Genomic DNA, 27,710 nt, shown 5'->3' with positions numbered 1-27,710 from the left:
GGGCATCTAGCCAAAACGAGCATTCAACATATCAATGTAACACAATCAATTAGCTTTAGATAATTACAATTGTAGAATAATTATTTTATTATGGAATGAAATGTTTTAAAAGACAAATATGTTTAATATTTAATCAATGAAGAAACAGAACCAATATTGAAATCTAACGAATTTATTATTTTTAATTACTGATAAATTTTGTGACAGAAAAAAAAATTAAAGCCTGATAGATTTCAGAATTTTAGAAACATCTTCTAGTTTTACTATTCAATCAAACAGGTTTCGATGTCTTTCATCCCGCCTGTCTCATAAGCGATTCAACATACTTTAATATCATTTTTCTTTCGTTCTTACTTAATATTAATTTTTTTGCGACAGTTAATTTGTATACCTTTTTTACTACATATATCGAGGAGTTTAAAAATATAACATTGAGGATTTTAACCGAAATGAAATTTGCATTCCGACATGCGTCCGACAAAGTAAAAAAGAAAAAAATGCATTTTGGGCTTCAGAGGGCCTCAATTCCGAATAAAACTTTAAAAAAAAAAGGGGGGGAGTAGGATTTGGGGACCCTTGTCATCTCGGGGCCCCAAGCTACAGCTTATTTAGCTTATACGTAAATCCGGCATTGGGCATAGGGAGTTTTGGAATCGGTAGACTCAGACTTCAGAATTTTCGGAGAACGCGACGATCATTACGACTACAAGTTTTACTAAGAGCTCGATAATGACTCCGAATTCGGAACTATTCTGAGAGCTCGACAATGTAATCGAATCATTAAAAAGTATTTAATAATACTTTTAAGTAAATGCTAAGTTCAAATTATAGATTTTTATTATTTTATAAGCAATTGGAGTTAAAGGTGTTAAGATTTAAAATGACATTTAATATTACAACATAATAGTTTAAAAAATAAATTTTAAATACAGTTGTACATTATATCGCCATTTTTTTTAAAATTAAATTTCACCGCTATTTAAACAGTCTATCTCATAACTCTCAAAATTTTTATGCATGATGTTCCGTAAGGACCTCTATTAATATTATATTTTTAAAATTCTTGTCAAAAATAAAGTATAAAAATTATGAGCGTTGTGGTTAATATTATATTAAAGGTTAATATTATAATGAATTAATATTTAAAGGACGAAAAAAACATTATCGAAATGTTGGTAGTTTTAATTATATGTAGGCTGAAAGAAACGATATTAAATAATCAAAACCTGTTTGATTACTAGTGAAAAGCGAGGAGTCAAGAGGCGGTGACTTGAATCGCCTTAAAGTTTTACCGAGCAATCAAACTGGTTTTGAGTATTTTAATAGAGTCTTCCTAACAAAATTTTCGATTTTATTTTCTTCCCTTATGCTAATTTACGATCCCTATTGTTCTTTATTTTGGAAAGAACTCTAAAAGCGTAAGTTAAAAACGATCATTACGCTCTGTAAACAAGGTAGAAACAATCAACAACAACAACAAAAAAAAACATAATATAAAAAAAAATATGACAGTGAGACGTCTCTTCTAATATTTCGAATTATTATTTAATAATGAATAATATTCCTAAAATATGAATTTGACTACTCGGTTGAGAAGGAGATGGTATGTTTAATCCTAGATGTTTGTTTACGGGTTAAATACAGAACTGAATATTTCGAAAACATGTAAGAATGATCAGAATTAAAGAAAATAAAAACTAACTTTGGAAACATATTTCCATGCTTCATTATGAATTGCGCAATCAATTCGTTCCTATTGATGTGTGCATCATATCAAAATATAAAAAATGTATGTCCGGATTTTTTTTTATGAAATTGTCTCTACCATTAAGGAATTAATAAAGTTATTCAAGGCGGTGCTGTTTTTTTTTTGCACTCTGTACTCTAAACATTACACTTTTATAGCTTAATTTAATATTTATTATTATAGTTATATTTATGTGTTTAATGTTTTAAACAGTAATAAAAATAAAAATTCAGTTCTATCCTAGTATTAGCAGGAGATTTTGAGCTGGCAAACTAACGAACTGTAATATCTTTTTATTGTATGTTTCTATTGCAGTGTTTTAAAAATATTTTAAATTAAAGGAACGTACTCAATGAATGAAATTAAAAATTTCATGTTGGGTCCCGAATAGCGATTAAAATGTGTTCACCTGGCAAAAAAAGGACTCACGATGATTTTTGTTACTTAAATAACAATTTTGACTCTTAAATAACAGTAACACATTTTAAATTGAAATAACGTTGGACATGTTCCAAGCGTTAAAAAATAGGCGCCCCTTTTCAAGACTTGCCAGAAGTGAATGAGAAGAAACAAAATTGATTTGAAATATTAAATGTAAAGTTGCCAAAAAAAAATGGGAAAGTAAAGGCGAGAAACAAAACTAGAAAAACCACAGTAGACGAAAGAGAGAGAGAGAGAGAGAGAGAAAGCCACAGTGACCAAGAGAGGCAAATCGGGGTATTCATTCCCACGAGCTAAGGAGAGATGGTGTGACATGCTTCACTTATTTCGTTAATTTGAACTTTTTATTGTACTTCCCTCTACACTTAAAGCATTTTATTTAATGGCTGACAATATCAGTAGTTTACTTGTAAGTTCAAAAAAATAAAATAAATAATAATAATAATAAAAATTCGTATCTTCCGGTTTTCACCTATTTTTTTAAAAATAATTCTAAATTCGAGATGCATATTGGGCCTGTCTTAAAATTACAGTTTCTAGTAATAAATATTCTTATTTAATGTTACTCTAATCTTATTTTTTTAATTCAGTTCGACTCCCTATAGACTTAATACTTGACAATTAAATTATCTGAAACTAAGAAGTTAGAAGAATGGACTAATTTAAAACTAAAAACAGAAAAAGACCAGCACATGTTAGAATTCGTGAGAATTACAGTTGGAAGATAATACCAATGTCCGAAAGATGAAGAATAAAGGTATGATTGTAGTACAATAAACTATTGAGTTGAAAAACATAATGATAAATCAAAGACAATCGAATAATTATTATTTAAAATCAAGAAAATAACGCATGATAATTTTCAATAAATGTCATAAGTTAATATATGCCGAAAAGAGGAAAGACAATGAAATATGAATGTCTATGTAGAAATACTGATATTGATGAGTTAAGTTTTTAAGTTATTGAAATTTATATCGCCATTATGCTATTGTTCTTTAAACACCGGAACCTGCGAATTTCAGTTTGAATCACAGTTAATCGTTATTTATATTTTATAAAAAAAACTTGATGCGTTGTTATTGAGGCAAACTATTATTTTTTTAAATCTTTTCCTATACCTGAAATATTTTTTGAGAAGGGAAAAACATTTTCTGTTTTGTTTCGGTCATGAATAACATAACTTTTTTTTCTTCAAGAAAATGCTTGAATAAATTTATTATTTTCCATTTGATATTACAAAAAACGTTTTAACCTTTCTTTTAATTAAAAAAAGAAATCTTAATTTCTATTAATTCATGCTTTTTTTCTTAAATTTCGAATTTTCTTCAATAATTTTTTAATCAAAATTTTTTTTAATTAAATTATCTGAAATTTCATTATATTGTTTTCCCATTTATTCCCAGTTTCGCACTCCATTATATTTTCTAATTCTTCTTTTTTCCTTAAATAAATAAATAATCAATACTAACTTCTCAATTATTGACCTCTGTTTATGTTATGATTGATCTTAATTAAACTTTTTGCTCTTGAATATTAATTTATAATCCGAGTACAGTGATGGTAAGGCGTAAGTTTTTCAAAACAAGACTCTAAAAGTGTACATTTATTACGAAGATTATAAAACACATGCCACATATCCGAAAACTGACCAACGATTTGGTGAAATCAGCAAACAAATTTAAAGGAAATTTTCGGGAATGAAGGTTATCTGCATTCGTCTCAGAAATAAGAAGCCTATTTTTCACGTTTTATAGTTTCACGGTTAGTTAAAAAAATAACGACAGATACGAATTCCGCATCAAGCTAGCACCGACCACAGTGCTGACGTGAAATATCCTCAGTGGTAGACGGATCATGGATTAGAGTCCCCTTGTCGTCAGGTTAAGAGGTTTTCGTGGTCTTCCTCTCCATGTAAAGCAAATTTCGGGTTAGTTCATTCAAAAAGTCCTCCACGAAGGCAAATTTCTCACAATACTTGATACAGGAGTTCCCTTGTCTTCTGGATGGGGTTCAAAATTGATTATTAGTAGTCGTAACAGTAGTCGTAGTTGAACATTGGTAGTCATAAACTCAAAATTGGTTCTGCTGTTTACCGACGGTTGTAAAATAAAATAAAACACCAGAGAAAATATTTTACTTGAAATGATGCAGAGACGTTATTTTATAGTTTTTAAATAAGCAGCTCTGTTTGCTAACAAATTTCGCAATTAATTTTCAAATGGGGTTAAAGTACATTCGAAATGATTTCCTAAGTGAAACACAGCTAACTGTTTAAATCTATCTCTTTACAATCTTCTTATTTCTGAAGTCGTCGGTCATTATTTGGGCACTCGGTAGTTTCAGATGATTTTGAAAATCGAATGCTTTGTAACTGAGTTATACTTGTTTTCCAATTGTATCTGGTTAGTAAAAAAACGATAAAAGTTTGAAATTATCTCAAATATAATTAAACTGTACATTGGTCTAAAGGTTTTCGCAACGTACTAATTAAAAAGCAAATGCATTTCGATAGCTTTTGACCTAATCCATAACAGTGAGCATTAATATAGCTTTATTTTCATAGAAAAAGCTATCAATAAGAACAATATGTGGGCTTTGTAGATACACTACAATACAGAAAAAGAGACATTTTCAGTTTTTCAAATTTCAAAAAATATACTTAGATAATTATTTTATTACTTTAGAGTCATTTAGGTCATGCGATTTCTCATACTTAACAATAAAATTTAAAGCTGTTCGAAATTCGAGGGACCGCAATAAATTACAAACGAAAAATAGTAATTTTGAATACTATATACTACTAGAAAGTATAGCTTCAAACCCATGTAACTTACAATAACTACTTTGGTTACCATGAGCAATAACTCCATAAAAGTTTGTAAATCTAGAATAAATATTTACAGAAATATGAAAAATAGTTCTTGAAAAACTTTTGAAATGTTTTCTTCGTATGCTCAGTATGAAATTGCGGGACCCTCAAACTTCTGAAAGTTTTAAATTTGATTGATAAGTATGAGATATCTCATGATCTAAACATCTCTAAAGTTACGAAAAAATGAGTCTCGGTTTCTCAAGGGATAGAGCATTCGCCTTCCAATGAGGTGTACCGGATTCGAGTTCCAGCAATGACTGGTCGATTCGAATTCTGCCCCGGCTCGCACGGACCAGATTGCTGACGTAAAATATCCCTCAGAGGTAGACGTATCATGGGTTAGAGTTCCCTTACCGTCAGGTTAACCATGGAAGGTTTTCCTCTCCATGTAACACAAATGCGGGTTAGTTCCATCAAAAAAGGTTCTATGAGTTAATAAATAAGTTTTTCCATTATTTTGTCCAATCTCTATATGTCCCTAATAATGGGAGGAAAGTAAATTATAACTCGTTATAAGCGGAGAATTTAGATACCGTTTATTTTTTTAAATTTTATTTCCTAACCGTTCTTTGACAGCCGCCCCAATTTGGGTTTACGACCACTAAAGTTCAACTCCGCAGACTTGTAATTTTGAACCCAATCCAGAAGACAAAGAAACTCCTGGATCAAGTATTGGGAGAAATTTGCCTTCGTGAAGGACTTTATAATGGAACCGCATTTGAGATACTTAGCGAGGAAAACCACGAAGACCACCCACGGTTAGCATAACGGCAAGGGAACTCAAGCCCATGATCTATCTACCACTGAGGATATTTTACGTCAGCACTGTGGTCGGTGCAAGCCGGATGCGGAATTCGTAATCACCAGCCATCGCCGGGATTCGAACCCGGTTCACCTCATTGGAAGGCAAACGCTCTATCCCCTGAGCCAGGATACGTTTAATAGCATTTATTTTCATATATTTATTTATTTGCAATAAAAATTTAAGAGTGTCCTTGAAAGTTGCGGGACTTGTCGTATTACGCCGTATTTGTTACGTCGAATTTCAACTGCTGTTGTCATTGTGTTATTAACACTTTTGGATGAATCAAACAAAAATAAATGCTACTTAATATTACAAAAAAACTACAGTCATTCAAACAAGTTTCCGTGTAATTCGTTTTATAAGCCTATAATCAACACGCTTTACTTATTTCATTGTAAATACATTAACCTACTATTCTAGAATATCCCGTTATGACAAAGAAGGGTTTTTCTTAGTTTATCCCAACTCTTATTTGTTCAGAAACCTTGTTTTTTAATATGATATCTTAAATAGGATGTTAACGCAGTTAAGACTAAGAAAAATATTAAATGCAATCATTTAAAATGGCATGTATCATCATCACGGTCAACAATGACGATTTATTGCGGAAGAGTTCACGGAAAGTCAAAGTATTCAGGAAACACTGAATGATTCACTTTGTTGAGAGCAAATTCCAAATTTGCCTCTTTTTGAGGCAATGTTTTGTTTTTAATGGTATCTTTTTCGTTTGTTATCACGTACACTTTGTTTATTATGGAAAAATTAAAAAACAACTATGTAGTTTTTATTATGTTTGCCAATTGTCCACAAATATGGACTGCGTAAATTAATATTTTTTCTACTTTTCGTTATATTTATGCTAAATAATATGCTTTGTTTTTATGGTATCCTTTCGCTTGTTATCACGTAAATTTGTTTATTTTGGAAAAATTAAAAAAACAACTATGTAGTTTTTATTATATTTACCAATTGTCCGCAAATACGGACTGCGTAAATTAATATTTTTTCTACTTTTCATTATGTTCATGCTAAATAATATGCTAAATATTATTATACAAATATTCATGCTTAAATTTTTGAATTACGCAGTTTTGATAAACAGTGTTTTTTACTTTTTTTGTATTCTGCTGCTGTTAATTTTTATTTCAACAAAAATATGAGATTAAAAAGCAATTAATATTAATTTTTTTTAAATTAGTTTTTTTTTAAATTTTTCTAGCATTTAAAAACGTTATCACATGGTTGTCAAGCCTTTTATAATTATGACAAAAATGCTTTTAAACAAATTTATGAAACGAAAAAGTCATGTAATGATTCAAAACTTTTGTACGATTGTGAAAAATTTCATGTTTCATATAATTAGATATATATTTTTTTTAACCTTTTCAAGACCAGTTTTTTCTTCTCCAATAAGAAGATAAATTCGACTTTGAAAAATCAAATAAGATAATATTCTGCAAATTAGACAAAATGGTAATATTACCATAGAGAACCATTTTATTGTATACTTTATTACCGTCGTAGAACAGCTGACTGAATTTTCAGTTTACGATCACCAATGTTCAACTCCGCATCGTTGTAATTTTGAACCTACTTCAGAAGACAAGGAAACTCCTGGATCAAGTGTTAGGAAAAATGTCCTTTAGTTAGGAGCTTTTTGAGGGATCTAACCCGCATTTGCGACACATGGAGAGGAAAACCATGAAAACATCTCAAGGTTAGTCTGACGGCAACGGGACTCTAACCCATGATCCGTCTACCACTGAAGATATTTTGCATCAACACTGTGGACGAGCTGGGTGTGGAATTTGCATCGACCAACCATTACTGGGACTCGAACCCGGTTCCTCTAGTTGGGCGCTCTATCCCCTGAGCCACCACGGCTCGCAGAAAACCATTGTGATATGTCTTCGTATGAAATTCAGATTTATTTAGCCCATAAGGTTTTTCAGACATAGCTGTGGCGCATATATGTCCGATGGAAACCAAAAAGATTAAGCTCTTAATCTTGTTTCATTTGGGAAATTTGTATTTCCATCAAAAGTAATTTAATTTTCTAGAGTTGGTTAGTTTAGTTTTTATTCACAAGGTAAAAAAAAACATACCTTTCAACATTGTTTTTATTTAAATATATTCCTCAACTTTTTGTCTCAAAATACCATAACTGGTTGTTTAAAAATTTTTGGACAAATCATCACATTCAGTTTTTTTCCTGGAATCATTGTACATTTACGAGGATTAAAGTTCAGCAGGAAAATTTAGGTTCCACAATCGCTCTTGTGAGCGTTCTCCGGCAATTTGCATCAGACAAAGATTTTAGCATCATTTGATTCTGTTCCTTATGAGGTATAATCATAAAATCCCCCCTCACGAAAGTTTCGATGGCAGTGGAAAATGAATTTTGAATCAGTTTGTTTTTGTCAGGCTAACTGTTGGAGGTTTCAATGCATTCTCCATATATGTGCAAATTAAGTCAATTTCTTTATAAAAAAAATTTTGTGTTTGACACTGTAGTTCCCTTGTCTCCCGAGTTACATGCTAATATTTAGTGAATGCTTACTTCCTCAGTTTGCGGACTGTACTAAGACGAAAGAAGTAGGATATGAGTGGTTGAAAATAATCAATATTCCGAATATGTTTAAACCAAATATTATGAGCAAATTATCCGTACATACTTGTGGGCTTTTTTTAAATATCAAGATTTCATACCTAATTACTATCAAATATCCAATAGCGAGCCGTTGAGGATAGAGCGCTCGCCTCCCAATGAGGTATCCTGGGTTCGAATTTCGGCAATGGCTGGTTGATTCGGCTAGCACCATACACAGTGCTGACGTAAAATATCCTCAGCGGTAGACGGATCATGGGTTGGAATTCCCTTGCCGTCAGGATAACCGTGGGAGGTTTTCGTGATTTTCCTCTCCATGTAAGGCAAATGCTAGTTAGTTCATCAAAAAGTCCTCCAGGAAGGCAAATTTTTCCCAGTACTTAATCCAGGAGTTTCCTTGTCTTCTGGATTGGGTTCAAAATTACAAGGATACGGAGTTGAAAATTGATTGTCGTAAACAGAAAATTCGGTCTGCTGTTCAACGACTGTTATAAAATATAAAATAAAATACCCATTGGGTGTCAAATTTAATGCATATTCTAATCCTTTTGAATATCACTATTTCGGCACTCGTTGTTTTGTTCAGTTCTTAAAATAATTTGAAATACAGAAAAAAGGCGCAAAATTAATGAATGCGGTTTTCTTTATCTTTTTTTATCATCATGAGGCGATGGCTTTAAGCAGCCCCATACTCAGTAGGCAGATACGTGATAAACAATTTTTGTAAAAAAAATAAATTATAATTCTTTAAGATTTAATTGTTTTAAATAAAACTTTATTTTATCCGTAAAAAAAAGTATAAGAAATTCTTATTCCCTAAAAGAAGTCTTAAAGCTTGTTCAAATTAAGTTATATTAGATAATTGCCTGCAGTTTCGAACCGTTAAATTTGTTCTAGAAGGTTCTTTTTTAAAAAAATTCTCGACATTTAGCGTAACAAGATCTGAGGCACGAAAAAAAAAGTCCTTGTTAGAAATTGAATAATTCTCGGGGTAAGGACTTTCTAGAACTTTAACCTCCTTCATCACGTGATTTCGGAGCGACATTGAAATTCTCAAATTCGCGTGACGTCATAAGCTCATTTGAGTGGGAGACTGAAAACAAACCTCCTGATACTATTTTCCAACACATCTGGATTTCTCAGCACGTTCTTATTTGAGAAGTGGCAGATGTTTTGTATCTTCGTTAATGATATTCATGTAAACAAGAGAGTGTGACGCATATTATGCGCTTTTCCTATTTTCAACAGTAGTTTCAATCCAGAAAAAAAAAAAGAATTATTGCTACTGCTTAAAATGTAAAACAAAAACAATTACACTTGATAACGTAAGCTTTAAGGTAATTTAAATAAAAGCAAGATTAGAAAGCTATATTAAGCTGAAATAACTGAAGTCCTAATAACACAAGCTTTTTATTCTACTATATTTGACAAAATTTATGGAAATATTATTTTTACATCCTTAAAAGGAGATCAAATCTTGCTTACTCAATTTGGCAATAATATAAAATACTAAACTTTTAATAATTTTTATCTCAAAGCACGTGTTTTTATAAACCATTTTGAAGTTTGAAAAATATAACGATAAAGCAAATAACTGCATTTCATACATGCGTACGATGATCACAATTTCCTTGTCTGACCCGCAAAGGGTTAAATTATTTTCTAAATAAACGTCATTAAATGATTAAATAAAGACTTTTGCCTTTATGAATTGAAATACTTTACTAATTTTTGAAAGATATCACAATTTTGTGATCTAATAACTGATGCGAACATTGTTGTGTTAACTTCATGGAAAAAATATGTACTGTTTAATTTCTTGTTTTTCTGAATGCACAACGAAAAGAGTACTAAATAAAATTTGCTAGCTTGTCTTAAAAAAAGAAGTTTTAAAAATGAAATACACCAAAAATTAGGTTTAATATTAAAAAATTAATTGAAATAGTTTGTCAGCAATCAATAGGCTCAGAAGTGCCCTATAGTTTTTAGAAAAGGAGCTTTCACAAACTTCATCTGATGAAGAACAAAATCATTAACATTTTTAACCCATATTTTTAAACATATAACTCATGAAAGACACAATTTTTTATGTGCTTTTCACATACAAATAGTTGAATGAATCTATTTCAACGGATATTTTAGATTCAAAAAATTATGAGCAATTTTTTCCTAAATTTTAAAATACAGAACCTTTTTATAATAATGCCTAACTTAGCTTTCACAATAAAACTTGTCCCACTAAGTTAGTAACCAGTGTTTTGAATCACTTTTCATATACATATCCGAATTTTATGCAGTTATCTATTATAGCAGCGTTTCCCAAAAGGTGTTCCGTGCAACTCTGTGGTTCCGTGAAAGAATTACAGTGGTTCCGAGAGTTAGAATTTTTTTTCTAACTAGTAATTATTACAATTATATCCAATCAACAATCTATAATTTGTTTAATATTTCATTTTCTCATGTGAAATTAGTAGGGGAGAGCAGGGGTCAATTGTAACAGGGTACGATTGTAACAGAGCAAAAATTTCGAGTGTCGGGTTGTAGATTTTGTTCCTCGGTGGCGTACAAGGTGTATTTAATTAATTTACATGTACACCCCTGCTGGCAACCATTTTTATGTACTTTTGAAAGAGTTACATCACAAAAGATATTTTCACGCTACGTAAGTACTTTTTTTGGTATTAGAATATTATATTGTAACAAAGTAATTTTGTTTAAACAAATAAAAATTATTAACCGAATATGTAAGTGGACACCTTAATTAACATTTCAAAAAAAAAAAATTAGTTTTGTTTAATTAACTAGCATTGTTTTTAACAAATGAAGCTGAAATGGCGTCTTGGGGACGATTGTAACAATAAGTAAAGGGACGATTGTAACAGCTGAAAATAAATAATCTTATGTTTACAAACCATTACTTAACTCTTTAAGAACCACCAATAGTTTCCTATATCATTTATATTATGTTGCATGTGCATTATTTTATTTGTCACCTTTCACAGCATAAATTAAAATTTTTAACCCCTTAAAGTTAAAAGTTTAACCCTTTAGGTCTCTGCTCATTATTATTTTTACTCCTAAAATATCACTACTATTTTGATCAATAAAAAAATATATCACAACTATGATAATATGTATAATTAACTATGTTTTAGTTGAATTTATGAACTGTTACAATTGACCCCGTAAGTGGGGACAATTGTAACAAGTGCACGACTGTCAAAAATTGTTAATAACTAATATAATAACATTTAAAATAAGGTATTTATTTTTTTTTCTAGTAGAGGATAGTCTACTTTACTCGTCTGTCAATTAATACTAATAATATATTGGATTTTTTTTTAGTTAAAAATTGTTAAGTAAAAAATTTTACAATTAACTCCACTCTCCCCTATTTATTATTTACGTAAATTTGACAGTGAAGGAAAAAAAAATTTAATATTTTTTAATATATTGAATAAATTATGATAAAATTATGCATTTATAAAAATTATGTATTTCTTCAAAATAAAATAACTAATTTCAAAAATAAAAAATTACGCTTCCCTTATTACTGCTCTCAACTTTCGTAAATATCAATATCTCTTATATCTCAACTTTTTTTACTTTTTTTTTATTTGTCAACTTTTATTTATTTATTTATTTTAAATTCAATTTAACAAACACAGCAAGACCAATTACATAAGATTAATTAATCCATTTTTCACTTAAAATATTTTCAATTTAATTCAATTAAAAAAAATAAAGTTTATAAGATATATCGTTTTAAATTTGAAAGAACAATGAAAAAAACTTAATATCGCTTTAACTTCAATATTGAGAGAAAAGAAACCAAAATTTTCCTGATTGAATGAAACAAGAAGAAAAAAATTTCTTTCGCAGATTGAAAGAGAAATATATTTTTAGAAAGCAATTTGAAAAAAATAAGATTTTTGTGTCCAACACTTTTATAAGGAAGAACTTTAAACAGTTAATGAATTTGAAAAAATATAAAACATGAATACATCGAACCACAAAGTGTCCTATATTCGGAAACTACAAAAAATGTTACTTATTTCACTGAGTTGTAAAAACGTAGTTTCTAAATATAAATGAATTCATTCAAAAAAGATTTTTTGGACTAAAAACGACACTTGTTTCTATTTTTAGTATCAAGTGGAATGGGGTTAAAAATAAATTTAATTCCATCCAATCATCAAAATTGTTGAAAAGAAGACCGTCTGGCATATTTTCTGTTAAACTGAGATTTCTTCAACCTATTTATAATGTTAAGAAATGTAGAAAAGCACTGTAAAAATGGTAGATTTATGAACGAATAAAGAAACAGTAATATTTCTGTAACTTTTTTCTCGTTATTGAATTTTTCGTATAAAATTTTCAATTAGCGTTGAATATTTTTGTCTTATTAATTTCTCCTTGTTTAAATTTTAAGCAATATTTTTTATCAAAATAGGGTTTTATCATTAAACAGTGTTCACATTGTTTTTTCATTGTTGAATTCTTATATCTTTGTAATTTTACATCATTGAAATCTTATAGTAATTGGGCATCATTGTATAAACATTAAAAATTTTTAACTTTTCCTATTCTTTAATTTTATTTTCATTTCATCAAATATTGAATAAACATTTCGTCATTGAATAACGTCAACATAGTTTTCTCACCTCTGAATTCTGATATCATAATAAGTTTACTTCATTGAATAAATATTGAATAACTTACATCATTACAATCTCGTCAAATATTGAATAAATATTTCGTCATTGAATAACGTCCACACTATTTTCTCCTCATTTAACTGCTACATCATTGTTTTTCAAAATTGGAATTTAAAATCATATTCATTTTATCACATTTCACCTACGTAATAACAGTTGAAAATGTTTAAAACAATTTAAATTAAAAATTTTCAAAATCGTTTTCATAAATGCAATATTTCTAAAAATAAACTTTTTTAAAAATTCACAGTATATATAATCACAATAAAAAATTCACAATATATATGATTAGGATAATAAATAATTAATTAAATATTAACTGCCAGGGCTTACCTTTTTAACAAATAAACACAGATTCCATTTACCGGTACGATTCTAGCGATCTTTATTTTAGTTTTTAGTTTGTTTCAGTGTCATATTTAGTTAATAAAAAAATTTACTTTCATTACCCTTTAAGTTTCTGGTGGTGTAAGGTGTAACATAGTTAGTTGATTCTAGAACTTGCGTCCTTAAACTCCACCTTAAATAAGGAATTAATTAAGAAATAAAAAACATTAACATAATAAAAATGTGAGTTGAAACTATGTGTACTATATTACACTTCTTTTATAATTATGCTCACACTAGCAAATGAACTCATCTGTCTAAATGAACAACACAATGAACTGAGGAGCAAAAGTGAAACGTTGTTAAATATGACATTAAAACATTTTGTAAGAAAAAATGTTGCTTTATGTTTGTAAAAACAACAATGCATGAGATATTCAAACGCAATACACCTAACAAACTTCTATTAAAAACATTGTAATATACTAATAAAACACTTAAAAAAGTGAAATTTTTACTTTAAGATGTTACTCACTATTGTTTCTAGATAGGTATTTTAAATTTTTCTTGAAATTCGACCTCATAACAACATTCTACATAGAAATATCTTTTTGCCTACATAAAAAACATATTTCTTTCAACCAAAAACATTTTCTTGAATAGCATATAATGATGGCTATTATTACATTCAAAAAAATTAACTTTTTATTTAATACAAATTTTTTCTACTTTTTCTGTAATGATTTAATGTTAATTGTTATTATGATATTTTGAGTTATTTTAAACTTATTTAATAGGAACAATTACTGTTTATGCTTTCATATATTGCACCGGATAACTGAGCTTCTATTGCATGAAACAGAGCTTAGATACTTTTATATAGCTGATTTCAAATCTGCAATTGGTATCTCCAAGCTTCATTTTTTTAAGTCTATTTTTTGACGAAGGTTAAAATGTCAAAAACGTTATATATAATATGTTACATATATGTTGAGACAAACTTATATGGGAGTTAGGGCATATTACCTGGATTAAATTTGCACAGCAACTCATGCCCGGAAATGTCATGCGCCGTTTAGGGTGATTCCCTATCATGAACTATTTCCCCCCGCTTACTTCTGAATAATTCATAATAAGGAAGCGCTCCTAGATGCGTATGATGGCATTTCCCAGCATGGCGTTCGTCTTTGCAGTTTTAATCCTGATGATGATTACCCTAGAACTAACTCTCCAAGAAGTTTATCGCAGCATTTTTTTGACCCTCTGTTAAATATAACATTTTAAAATTTGTAAATTTCGACAAAAAAAAATAGACTAAAAATGTGGTTTTAAAAAATCTGAAGCTTTAGAAACAAGACGAATTTCAGTTTTGAAAATACCACACCGGAATTAATGCAAGATCAAGTATTTGTATAAATGCAATGAAAAATTTTCCCCTTCTTCAATCCTATTCTTTACGAGTTTAGTTTATAATTGTAGTATAGTTAAGATGATTATAAGATTATTTATAAGATGATATAACTTTTGGTTAACTAATGTAATTGCAAGATGTCTTGTAGGTGTAGATATTTTACATATTAATTTGTTTAATATAAAATGAATATTTCAATATTTGTTTCAATTTTTCGTTTTTAAAAATTTTTAACTTATGTAAAAAATATTTTAATAAATTTAATTAAAATTATTCCCTGAATTAAGCCCTATAGCTGATATGACCTTTGAAATCTAGTACTCAAAGGTCATATCGAGAAAAATTCGATAGTGGTACTCATATGTTTTCATAGATCTTATTTGTGATAAATTTTAATAAATCAATTATTGATAAGGGATCTGGAAGCAAAGGACTGCAAAGACCGTGTTTTGGAAGTATTTTGTTTTTTTGGGAAATTAAAACGGCCTTCTTCGCGGTGGAACTTTTATTAAAAGGTTAATAACAAACAAGCTTTAACCTTATCCTAAATTTCTTATAGGACGAAAAAAGAAAAAAGCTATGCTCTTAATGGATCATTTATTCCAACAATCTGGAAGGAAAAAATAACAGTTTGTCTTGTTCTTCAAGGGAAAAATTAACACTATTATATCTATTATAAATATTACGTTTGTTAACAGTTAGTTAAAAAAATAACGTTGAAATTAAAACAAAATTAATAAAGTTAATAACGAATATTAACGTTGGCTAGAACTTTTTATGATGCTATAAATTATTTTATGTTTGATTAACATGACGTTTTTTAATAGATGCGCTATAAGGACTCAATTATTGAAATTATTCAATAACAACTGGGATATTTTCTTAAAATGGAAAGTAATATGACTATAAAATATATCTTTTCTAAAATATTACGTTTGTTTAAAGTTGATTAAAAAAAACTTTATGGTATTAAAATAATTATTAAATCTTAATTACAAACGTTAACCTTATCCTGAATTGTTTATGATAGGACGAAAAAAAAAGGTTATGCTTATGATGAATCATTTATTCACAAAAATAACAGCCGGTCTCATTTTTGAAAGAAAAGATTAACAACGTAATTACGTTTGTTAACAACGGACATTAATTAAAACAACGTTAAAATAATTTCAAAATTAATAATTAATAAAATTAATAAAATAATATAGTTAATTACAAGCATTAGCGGTATCCTAATTTATTTATGAAAGGATAAGTTGTTCTTTGTTGGTTTTACGTGATGGTTTTCGACGGTTGCGCTAGAACAACTTTATTCCAATGACTTGATTAAAAAAATAAGATAACAGCTGGCCTCCTTTTTTTTTAAAATGAAAGATATGACTATAATTAAATATCTTTTGTGAAATGCTACGTTTGTTTGAAGTTCATTTAAAAACAACGTTAAAGGGATTAAAATAATTATTTAAAGGTAAAAATAAACAAACGTTAACCTTATACTAAATTTTTTTTGATAGGACAATGCGATGTTTTTAATGTTTGTGATTTAAATGAGTCATTTACTTCATTTACCTGTTGAAAATAAGATAACCACTGGCCTCGTCCTTAAAAAGAAGATGAGCAATAATTTTATATATCCTTTAAAAAAAAATTATCCATATAACGCTATCTTTGTAATTTCGGCTTCTATTTATCAAAATTAGACGAGATCTGCCTATTTGGGTAAAGATGTACTTTATATTTGTTTACTCAGATACGGATGATAAACAAAGATGGATTATTTTATCTTTTGTTGTTATAAATTTGTATGAGTAAATATAGATATAATTTCTCGATTTGGGCAAGTTTATTATAAGTTTCATCCTTGACTTTTGCTATTAAACAAGCTTAAAATCATGCCAACCTATGTTTTGAAGAAAACCTGCATTATAGAAGGTTAAAAGTTTATGATTCAGTAGCAGTCAGTGAACGAATAAATTTTATCTTTTGAACTTAGTGTTTAGATATTATTTTTAAATATAACGTCTCCTTCATTATCTGTGCAAATTTGTGCTGTGAGGATCTGGTTACTAGTCCTTCAATTCCAAGTTGCCCCCTTATAGGAGTGGACTGTTCCATATCTGTTACAAGAGCAGATTGTAATGGGTTGCATATCGGTATTTTTAATGTAGCAGTTACAGCAGACAAATTTATTTTCAATTTTTAAAGTTGGAAATCGAAAATAAATTACTAATTTTTAATAACATGACATAATTTTTCTTTTTAATACACAAATTGTTTTTCATTACAATTTGCTCATATTACTAATATTAAGCCTCATTAGAGTCAACAAAAATACAACGATTTTTCTTGGTTCTACCTAAAAGAATAAATACCATTTTCCATTTATTTTGCTTTCTCGAACACAGCCATTTTTTGTTTAAACTATTGCTTGCTAACAAATTTAATCAAGCATCATTGGCATCATTAAGGGTATGGCAATTTTTTACGTTTCTCCTATACGAATTAGTAGTATTTCTCCAATAATTTTGATCTTCAATATGTGACTTATTATTTTTTCTTAGTTGAACTACAGTTGATTTTAAATTATTTAGTTTTGTAGGTCCACGTTTTAAAAACATAACCATAAAAAAATAATAAATACATGGTTTAAAATAACTTTGAAAATGCTAACTCGGTGACATGGTCAGTTCAAAGTTGATCATTTAGCTAATCTGACAAAATCAAAAGAAATTAATTGAATATTAAAGAAAGTGCAAAAAGATTTCTTTTTTAATGAGAGCTATAAGCTAGCAAATATCTCTTAAGTAATCTTTAAAATATTTGAAAGCAAGAGAATCGTCTGCAGACCACCATTTTTATCAATGGCGTGTTTTAAGCCAATGAAAAAATTTCTTTCTTCATACGGCTCTATCGAGCAAATTTGATGAAAATTTTGAACGAAATTTAGGATCGGGGGATAAATTTATCCCTTGCAGCCACTGTCCAAATTTCAGGGCGCTAGCTCAAACTGTTCTGGTGTTATAAGAGGGACACACACAAACAGACAGACAAACTCTTCGTTTTATTATTATAGATAACAATAAAACTATCAATTTATTTATTTCAATGTTAAGAGCAATTTATGCCTTACAACTGTGTTACGCGCTTAATACGATAAGATAGACAAAATTATCAGTTGATTATTGTAGGATTTTCCATCGCAATAAAATTGTGTTATTTGGACAACAGAACTGTTTTGAACTGACAATGATTGCGCTTATTTTCTTCTAACAAACTACTGTTTGTAGACTGTCATAAGATTAACTAAATTTATCAGTCATCTATCACAATAGACGATGTTGCACCCGTTTTACCTTATCAAAAAAGTACCCTCTAGATAAGAACACTTTAAAACGTTACACAAGAACACTCGATAGAAAATTATTTATAGGATTTGTTTTTTAAATAAATTTTACATGTCCATTATCAATTGGGTTATTATATCGGCAGCTGAGCTAGACGGAACATCGCAAAATATGGATATGTGTCAAACTTCGATATAATGATATTTTAGAATACATTTTTAAGATGTTTATCATCATACATGGAAATTACATTACATGAATGATAATTATCAACAGCAATGTTATCTTGATTAATATTGTTGAGCCCAATTATCGAATTACGGTTATATCCTGGTGATATGAGACTAATATCAACATCTTTTTATATATCTATTACCATTGGGTTATTATATCGGCAGATGCGCTAGACGGAACATCGCAAAATAGGGATATGTGTTAAGCTTCGATATAATGATATTTTAGAATACAATTTTAAGATGTACTGTAATTTCCATGTATGATGATAAACGTCAATGATAATGATCAACAACAATGTTATCTTGATTAATATTGTTGAGGGCAATTATCGAATTACGGTTATATCCTAGTGATATGAGACTAATATCAACATCTTTTTACATATCTATTACCATTGGGTTATTATATCGGCAGATGCGCTAGACGGAACATCGCAAAATAGGGATGTGTGTTAAACTTCGATATAATGATATTTTGGAATACATTTTTAAGATGTACTGTAATTTCCATGTATGATAATAAACATCAATGATAATTATCAACAACAATGTTACCTTGAGTAATATTGTTGAGAGCAGTTACCGAATTATGGTTATATCCTGGAGACTAATATCAACATCTTTTTATGTCGTAAGTCACTAAATCACGCCGCGAGTCTATTATTAAACTTTTGTAATTATTTATTAAGTTTAAATAATAAAAAAAAAAATTAAAATGATTTTCTTTCTGTTTTGTTTAATAAAAACATCTTTTATTTGTAAAAAAATGCGAATTAGTTAAAATCATCGTTTATCAGGAAACATTGATATTTTCTGAAGGTGTACAGTGCGCAAAAATTAAACGGTCCCTAACATCCTTAATAACTTATGATCTAATGATAGGATTCTCTCATTCCAGGTCTCAATCTTAATGGTTCGAAAGGGATAGCCCCAATAATACCTTTTAATGATCACACTCAATGACCATATTTATGACCTCACCTTTTTCATAATCGGGTTTCTGACCTCCAGAATGTTGGGGGTAGCCACCACAATTTGAGAATTATAGCATCATAATTTGGTCAGGAGTGCGATCCAATATTTGGATCCCTAACCTCTTGCCAGTGTCGTCCGAATCTAGTTCGGACAACTACCATGTGCAGCATTTCTGATGCCCGTACTGACTTCGGGCAAGAGAAAAATTAACGTTTCTATTTTGTGAAGCCCAAGCTGATTCGTTTCTACTTTAGGATACTTATTTCACTATTTCCCTAATAGATGGCATTAGTGGTCCTATTTTTTCAACGATTACGACTTCGGTCGAGGGAGGGAAAATGTGGGTGTTGTCAACTGTGGATGCGGGATATACCATACTGTAAAATTTATGTATTGAAAATCATATTGTTGTGTTTTTATATTATATTATACTAGCTATATTATATGTAGCTTCAAAATTTTGTTTAATTTGTTCTAATTGAATAAAATGTGTGTGTAATCTATCACTTTTTTACGCGTATGTAAATATTATAAATACAGTAGTTATTGCATTTCAAATTTTATTTTTGTAATAAAAAGCAATTTTCTAACTTTTATAATAATATAAAGAGTAAAATTAAACAGCCAAAAAAATTTGCATTTTCATGTGTCATAATAAATGTCACTGTTAAGGGGTTAATGTTAATTTAATTTTTTTGCGTATTTCTCGTACCCTGTGAAATTTTTAAGCGAATTGAAAATTATTGCACACAATTATAAAATTCTTTATTCAGTTAATTTCCCACAAAAAAGTCGCATACTTCAAATTCGATAGTTGGTTTGACTTGAGGGTTTTTGCAAAGAATGCGCAACAGTGCCTAAATCATGAGTCCTTTAGTGCTACCAGATCTCACCTTTCGAAATCAGACATAATTTAGCGCTCTTAACCGCAATCAAATTTCGCCAATTAACAATAGCGCCTACCTCTCCTTCTCCGGCAACCCCAATTACAAGCAATGCGATTTTTATACTTAACCTTGACATTAGTCTTCCTGAGTTTTGATTTAAATACATTTAAATATAAAAGGGAAACGAAAAAAAAAATAATAATAAAATTAATATATTAATGGAAAAAGTTGATCAGGATATATCACTGACATCTTTATTAAACAATAGATTTAATCGATAAAAACAAAGAGTTTGAATTTATTTAACCACAGCAATACACACATCGTAGCGTTACTTAAGGGACTTATTCTACTTAGAAAAAAATTGAATGGATTTCTTTTCTATTTTAAATATACCACTGAACTAGAAATTGACTTTTAATATTCAGAGCTATCAAGCGGGCATCTACCCAAAGCTCTAAGCAATACCTACAAGAAAAGAGAAGGCCTCAGCACGGGTTACCCTGATCCTTTAGTACTCCAAACGTTATGACATCTTTCGGATTTACCACCATTGCGTAGCTTAGTGGCCCGAACGTATTGACATCTTTCTTATTTTTCATCATCCACTGCGCAGTTTGTGTTTGTTATGGTTCGTCGTGACGTTCGTATAGACCTGTTGACCATTCGTATAGACCCGTGGTAGTGACTATGGTAACGAGGTATAACTATTTCATGTAGGGGTGTGGGGTCATTGTTGAGGACAGGTTTTGGTTCTAGTCGGCGAGAGAAAGGGAATCTTTTTCTTCGGTCTGTTGTGTGTTAGCCCTAGAGAGAAGAGAAGTTACTCTCTCTGAAATGCGCTATTGTTGTTTCCATAGCAGCAGATGGTCTCAGACTTTGCGGTGGAGGGAGTTCTTACTGTAGACAAACTATACTCCGAACTACTAATTTGCAAGCTGAAGCCTTCTTTTTTTCTAGGAGGCGTTGCTCTAAGAGGCTTTAAGCCGGTGATATTCGAAATATTTTTTTTTGTTCATTAAAACACTTTTATACTTTAAAATTGAGCAGTATTGATAATTCAAAAACCTTTTTGTTTTATCGTAACGATGAAATGGGGAAAATGGCAATAAAGTTCTCATGTCTATAGAAAATTCATAATTAGATAATTAGAAAATAAGATATATTTTTAAAAAAATTTAATGGTTATATAATCGGGACCAATGAATGCAAAATTTTTCAAATAAACACGAATGTTTTGTACATGAAACACGAAAGCTAAATTATTGTATATAAAATTTAAAGGACAGAAAAAAAATTACCAATTAAAATCGAGAATTTGATTTTTCAAAAATAAAGGCAAAAATCTTAAATCTTAAGCGAATCTATCTATAAAGACAAAAAAAAAATTTATAAGTTAACGATGTCCGATTTAGAAACTGGGTATGCTAGGGTAAAAATTTCGAAGTAACAGATCAAACTTTTATTTTATAATTTACAACTAAATATAAAATAATAGTTGCATTTTTTAACCTTTTTCTCGAAATTCGTATATATTACAGTGATTTCGTAAAAAAATTACTAGTACTTCATTCATCGTCAATTATCTAAGACAATTATTTACAAACACTACAGAGAAAACTATATTTTTTAAAAAATGATAATTTGTTCAGACGTTTGTTAGATGTTTTTCTTTTTAAAACGTCGAAAAATTGTGTGCTCTTAAGTAAAGGTTAAAAAACGATGAGTTTTGGCCATTTTTTTCACCTTCTCAAAATTTGAAATATTAAAAAAATGTTTGCTAATTGAAATTTTAAATTTAAACTAATTAACATTTTAATGATCTTGAATGTTACTTACATTTAAAAATTCATATATTTCTTTTAAAATTTTATCGCCGAAGGTATTCGGTTACTTTAAATTGTATTAACCAGCGAAAATTTAAACAAAATTACATAAATTAGTTTAATAAATTTATATAATAAATAATGAAAATACATTTAAATTAATAAATTTAAAGAATAAATTTAAATAATAAATTCAAATAATAAATTTAAAGTAATAAATAGTATGATAAATTTTAAAAATTATAAAAATTTGTTTTTATTTTTATTTTAAGTGACTTCTAGATCCCATAAACTCACCCTCTGAGGCACGAGTTTTAATCATGATTTTCTTATCTCCAGAAGTTATTCATAGTTATGATAGTTTTTCCACTAAGCCGTTTTACCCGGAACTTCTTATTCTTTATATAGACTTTTTTAGCATAAGGAGTACGAATAAAAAATTGTCTATTGATTATAAAAAATTCTTGATATTGTTATCAAAGTTTTTTCTAACTGCTTAATTTTTAAATGAAAATTTTCCCTTCCCTTATTGCATTGTCTATTATTAATTTTTGATATTTTATAAAAATTGGTATAAAATTATTTAGAAAAGAACAAGAGGAAATATTAAAAAGAAATATAATTGGTTACGAAGTTTATTGGTTTAAATACACCTTGTTACAATTATTATTTAATCAATTATCATCAAATCAGTCTTCATTAATNCATTGCCCACGCCACACTGCCACAAACCCGTTTATAGGGTGGGCCACATTCACACATCATACACACACACACAAAACAGAGGACAGCACAAAGAGAGAGAGAAACATCCATGCCCAGAGCGGGATTCGAACCCGCAGCCTATGGCTTCGCAGTCAGGCACGCTAACCGCTCGGCCACCAGGCCGGCAAAAAGAAATATAATTGGTTACGAAGTTTATTGATTTAAATACACCTTGTTACAATTATTATTTAATCAATTATCATCAAATCAGTCTTCATTAATCAAACTAGATTTTGATATTTTCAATCCGTCTTCAATTACAGTCAGAGTTTGATTTCATTTTTGTTCCTTTTCTTAGATATTAATTTGCAACCTCTGATATAAAAACTTTTTGTACTTCATTTTGGCAACGAGTTTAAAAATATATAATATGGGTGGTGGGTACAGAACATCCTGAACATATAATCAAATGCGAAAAAAAATTCAAAATTTCTTTTTTCATTATTTTTGAAAGATAATTTTATCCATACTTGCGTCAAATCTAACTTTTAAGCACTGTGTATACTACGGTACATAATATTTCCTTGCCATTGAATAGTATCGATTAATATTGTTTATAATCTTGATTAAAAAGATGGAAACAAATAAATACTGATACAATTGAAGATAGAAAGTAATAATTATGAAGAATTCAATTAGAAGAAACATGAGAATCCCATGAACTTAAGTTCTTATTGTGAAGAAACTTCGCTGATGGAAATGAAAAGAAAAACAAGCTTGGCTCACTACTTGGCATGCTTTATTTTCGGTACTCGTTTACATGTAATTTCTCTTTTTATTCGTCCATTCGCATATTTCTCTTTTTTTATACATTATGCAGTAAAAATATTTATATAATTGAAAATTGCTAATATTTTTCTGAGTTTAATATCTCTCTTATAAGTATTCTATAGTTTATTTAACCAATTTAAATGGTTTCAATTTCTTTTTTCTTCCACAAAGTCGTGTGGCAGACGACAAAATAATGAAGATTTTCAAATCTATTTAGACATTGCATATTGGTATTGGCGCAGCATTTATTGTGAGTTTGTATACGTTCTTCAATAAAGTTTTTCAGGTGGTTTGAAATTTTATCACTAATCATAAGATATTTATTGCTATTATCAGTCTAAGTACTTTTAATTTTCACTTCCAAAAACCACTAAATAATATCGCCTCATGAATTTTTGCTCTATAATGTTTCGAATTTTGATTGTAATTTCTCAAGTATTATTGATATAGTTTTCACATCTGAGAAACCTATGAAAAGTACAGTTCTCAGAGAATCGACATTTATGTAAGTAGCAAATAATTATTTGTATTTGACTATCCATACATAGAATAAAACCAAAAATGTCTGCCTGTCTGTAAGCTGGATTGCGAATATACACATTATAGAATGTTCTATAAGCACTTTTTTATCAACCTTATGTTCTTAAACCTGGGAAGCCTGGTATTTTAAAAATATAACTTGATATTCTTCCATTTTCCATTAAGCTTTTTAACTATCAGCAGGACTATGCGAACAGTAAAAAAAATTGACGTTCTAAATATTCTGTTAAGTAAGACACGTGTTCGTTAGATTGCTTATGTAACGCTACATAAAAATCTCTAAAAGTATCTATCAGCAGCCGACCTTATGTTCTTATACCTACAAAATTTAAAGTTTTAAAAATTTTAATTATAGAGCTCTTCCCAGATAAGAACACAAAAAGTTTGGATGACTTACAAAATATTCACTTTGTATTTAAAATATATGTTCTTGATATTGTCTCACATAAAACGTTCTGAAAGCATTGTTTTATTGATGACCGGCCTTATACTCTTAAAACCTGAAAAGCTCATTACTTCAAAAATAATACTTTAAATGTGTGTTCTAAGTTGTTCTTCAATCTTTCACTAAGCTTTTCAATTGTAAGTAGGATTATAAGAACACTAAAAATTTGAATGACGTATGAAAGATTCAGTTTTTACGTAAAACGTATGTTGATACAAGATAAAAGAATTTTTAATCCTTTCTTTAACTCGACTTTCCAGAAGTAATAAAGTGGGGCTAATCTTTGCAATTTATGGATTCGGATTTAGAAGTTAGATAACAACGAAACTTCACGAATTTCTTTTTTTAAAAATCGAAACTAAGTAGATATAAATGATAAAATGTTTTATTTGTTCTTTTCAGTAGAATATTAATTACCCTTGTATAAATATAATTTTAGATAAATATCATCGTAAGATGCATTTATTTGTATTAAAGATAGAACTGAAGTTCTATGGTCATAAAATATGAGTTTACGGACATAAAACTATAATAATGACTCATATGGATCATTTTATATCAGTGAAGCTATTTCTGTAGATATCTTAAGAGTTAAAAAAATGATAAAAGATGATAAACTTTTCATAAAATCGCTTTCGGTTTTTGAGTATATTGAATTACTTATCAACTTGTTAATATTTTGATCTCTTCACTCATCTTAATGGCATTCATAAAAATTCTTTTAATGATTACGAAGCAGACGATGAACCAATCTTCTTGAATTGAAAAGCAGACGACCTTTATTGACCGAACAAATCTGGCCCAAGCGGGAATTTGTTTTCTGCTTTGCACGTGCGAATGCGGTGGTAAAAAACTGTTCGATTTTGAAAAAAGGAAATCTTAGAAGGAGGAATGTTATATCTAATATTTGATATCTATATCGTTTCATCGTTCTTAAAAACATTTATAAAATTCCATTTGATCAGATAATATTAAAGCAGGCGATAAATTTTTCATACTGAGATGCTGACAAAGTCAAACTGGACAAAACGAGAATTTGTTTTTATGTATTTAAATAAAAAATATAAAAAAACGAACAGATATGTTTCAAAAGAATGTCGATATTGATTAGATAGAAAAACGCTTATTGATTTTTTTACATCCTACTACCTTTCAGTAACCCTTCAAATAACATCTAATAATATAAGTGTTAACTACTGTTTTGGCTGAATCAAAGAATTTTCTTAATTTTCCCGCGAGAGCATCTTCAAAGAATCTCGCGAGAGCGTGATTCTTTGAGGAGAAAAAAATTATATTCACTATTAAATTTTTCTGAAGGATTAAAGAGACGAAAAGCCTTAATACTTGAATAATTGCGGTAAGTAAGGAATCGTGGGTAGGATCTGCTTCCGTAAAGTGTAAAAAATATCATTATGAATTTGATAATTATAGATCGATTTTTCTTCTCTTCTCTTTTCTTTCCTTCTTTTTTTCGCAGTTTTTGAACTTATTTTTACCTAAATATTAAAGCTTATACTCCTTTTCTAAACTCAAAAACCTTCAAATAATAAAAATATATATTAAAAATTCTAAGAGTGGTCAAGAGGGCTGAGTTTCCCGAAAATCACGTGAAAAAGTTTAAGGATTCAGGGTACAAAGGCTTCCTGACGTTTTAAACTCATTCTGCTTTTCGCCAAAACTGTTATTAAATATTTTCATTGTTTGGGAATTGTTTCATTGTTTATGGATTCATGGTACGAGGGGTTAATGACGTTTAAGTCTCAACCATTTTTCGACAAAAATGTTTATTTATTTATTTTTTCGGAATGCTTGATTGAGGATAAAAAAAAAGGGAGACTAGAAGCTTAAATAGCTAGAAAAAAAATTGAAAATCTTAAAAAAAAAAAAAATCTGCAATTTTTATTATTTTTATCTACCAAATCCCACTTCAACAGTTTATGTTTTAGAAATTTTCACTTCCCTGTGAAATTTGGATGAAATATTTGCAAAAATAATTAAGGTGAGTACCCGAAACTTTTGTGAGAAAGTTTGACAGTTTTATATTAGGAAGACAAACTGAGATCTTCCCTCATCAGTTTAACCAAAGTTATGACTATATAATTTTGTTATTAGAAGGTGACTTAGGGAGAAAAAGGGAGCTAAAAGCTGGAACATGTAGAAAATAAGATAGAGTCACGAAAAAAACCCCAAAAAAAAACGATAATTTGTAATGTGTAATTTATTTAAGAGATTAAGAAAGAAAATTGCCCCCAAAATCTACTATAACTAATCAAATCTACAACTGTTACTGTTTTAGAATTTTTCATTTTTTTAAACTATTTCCTCTACCGCCATAAAATATCGATATGAAGTTCTTGGTCATTAAGCATCGATATATGCCGGGGGAGGGTTGAATGTTTTTAAAAAAATAAAAAACTCCGAGCGATTGGGGTTAACCGGGTGTTAATATCAGGATTCAGGAGGTCCTTTTATGCAAATCAGCTTGGTTTTATTTCATGCATCGCAGTGTAATAAATTTTAGAAATGGATGGGAAAATTATATGAATCGAGCAATTAGTTTGAGATTTAGTTAAAAAATGCTTGATGTAAAAATAACAATAGACACCTTTTGGCTCGTTTTCTGACTAACACTATATTTTTAAGATTATAGTGTTAGTCAGTGCTTCCTGTAAATTGCAAAGTGATAAATCAGGTTTTTTTAAACGTTTATGCATTCAGAAAATATACATTTGTGCTATTTCGTAGCTTTAAGTATTGTCTGCACTATAATTAATAAATTCAAAATATCCCATCTTAATATAACAAAGTGGTAACTTGGAGAGGGATAATCTGATGATTAGGTCAAAAGTTATTTAAAGTCCTCTTCAGATAGAAAAGTATTTTTATTTCATCCATGTTAACCTATGGAAAATTAAATGAACGCTATTTTCTTTCTTATTAAGTAACTATATTTTAGAATATTAATTTAGTATAAAATTATCTCATGGTA

At 29.1% G+C, this 27,710-nt stretch overlaps 1 long non-coding RNA gene across 3 annotated transcripts in view; it reads left to right on the top strand.

Moving 5' to 3' along the window:
* The window catches only part of LOC139425027 (uncharacterized), a 152,161-nt gene that overhangs the window by 17,637 nt on the left and 106,814 nt on the right, over positions 1–27,710 (top strand). The gene's annotated exons all lie outside the window — the stretch shown is intronic.

Source organism: Parasteatoda tepidariorum, chromosome 2, assembly GCF_043381705.1.
Source record: "Parasteatoda tepidariorum isolate YZ-2023 chromosome 2, CAS_Ptep_4.0, whole genome shotgun sequence".
Classification (NCBI taxonomy): domain Eukaryota; kingdom Metazoa; phylum Arthropoda; class Arachnida; order Araneae; family Theridiidae; genus Parasteatoda; species Parasteatoda tepidariorum.
The sequence above is the reverse complement of the archived record's forward strand: the minus strand, read 5'-3'. Positions and strand labels throughout refer to the sequence as shown.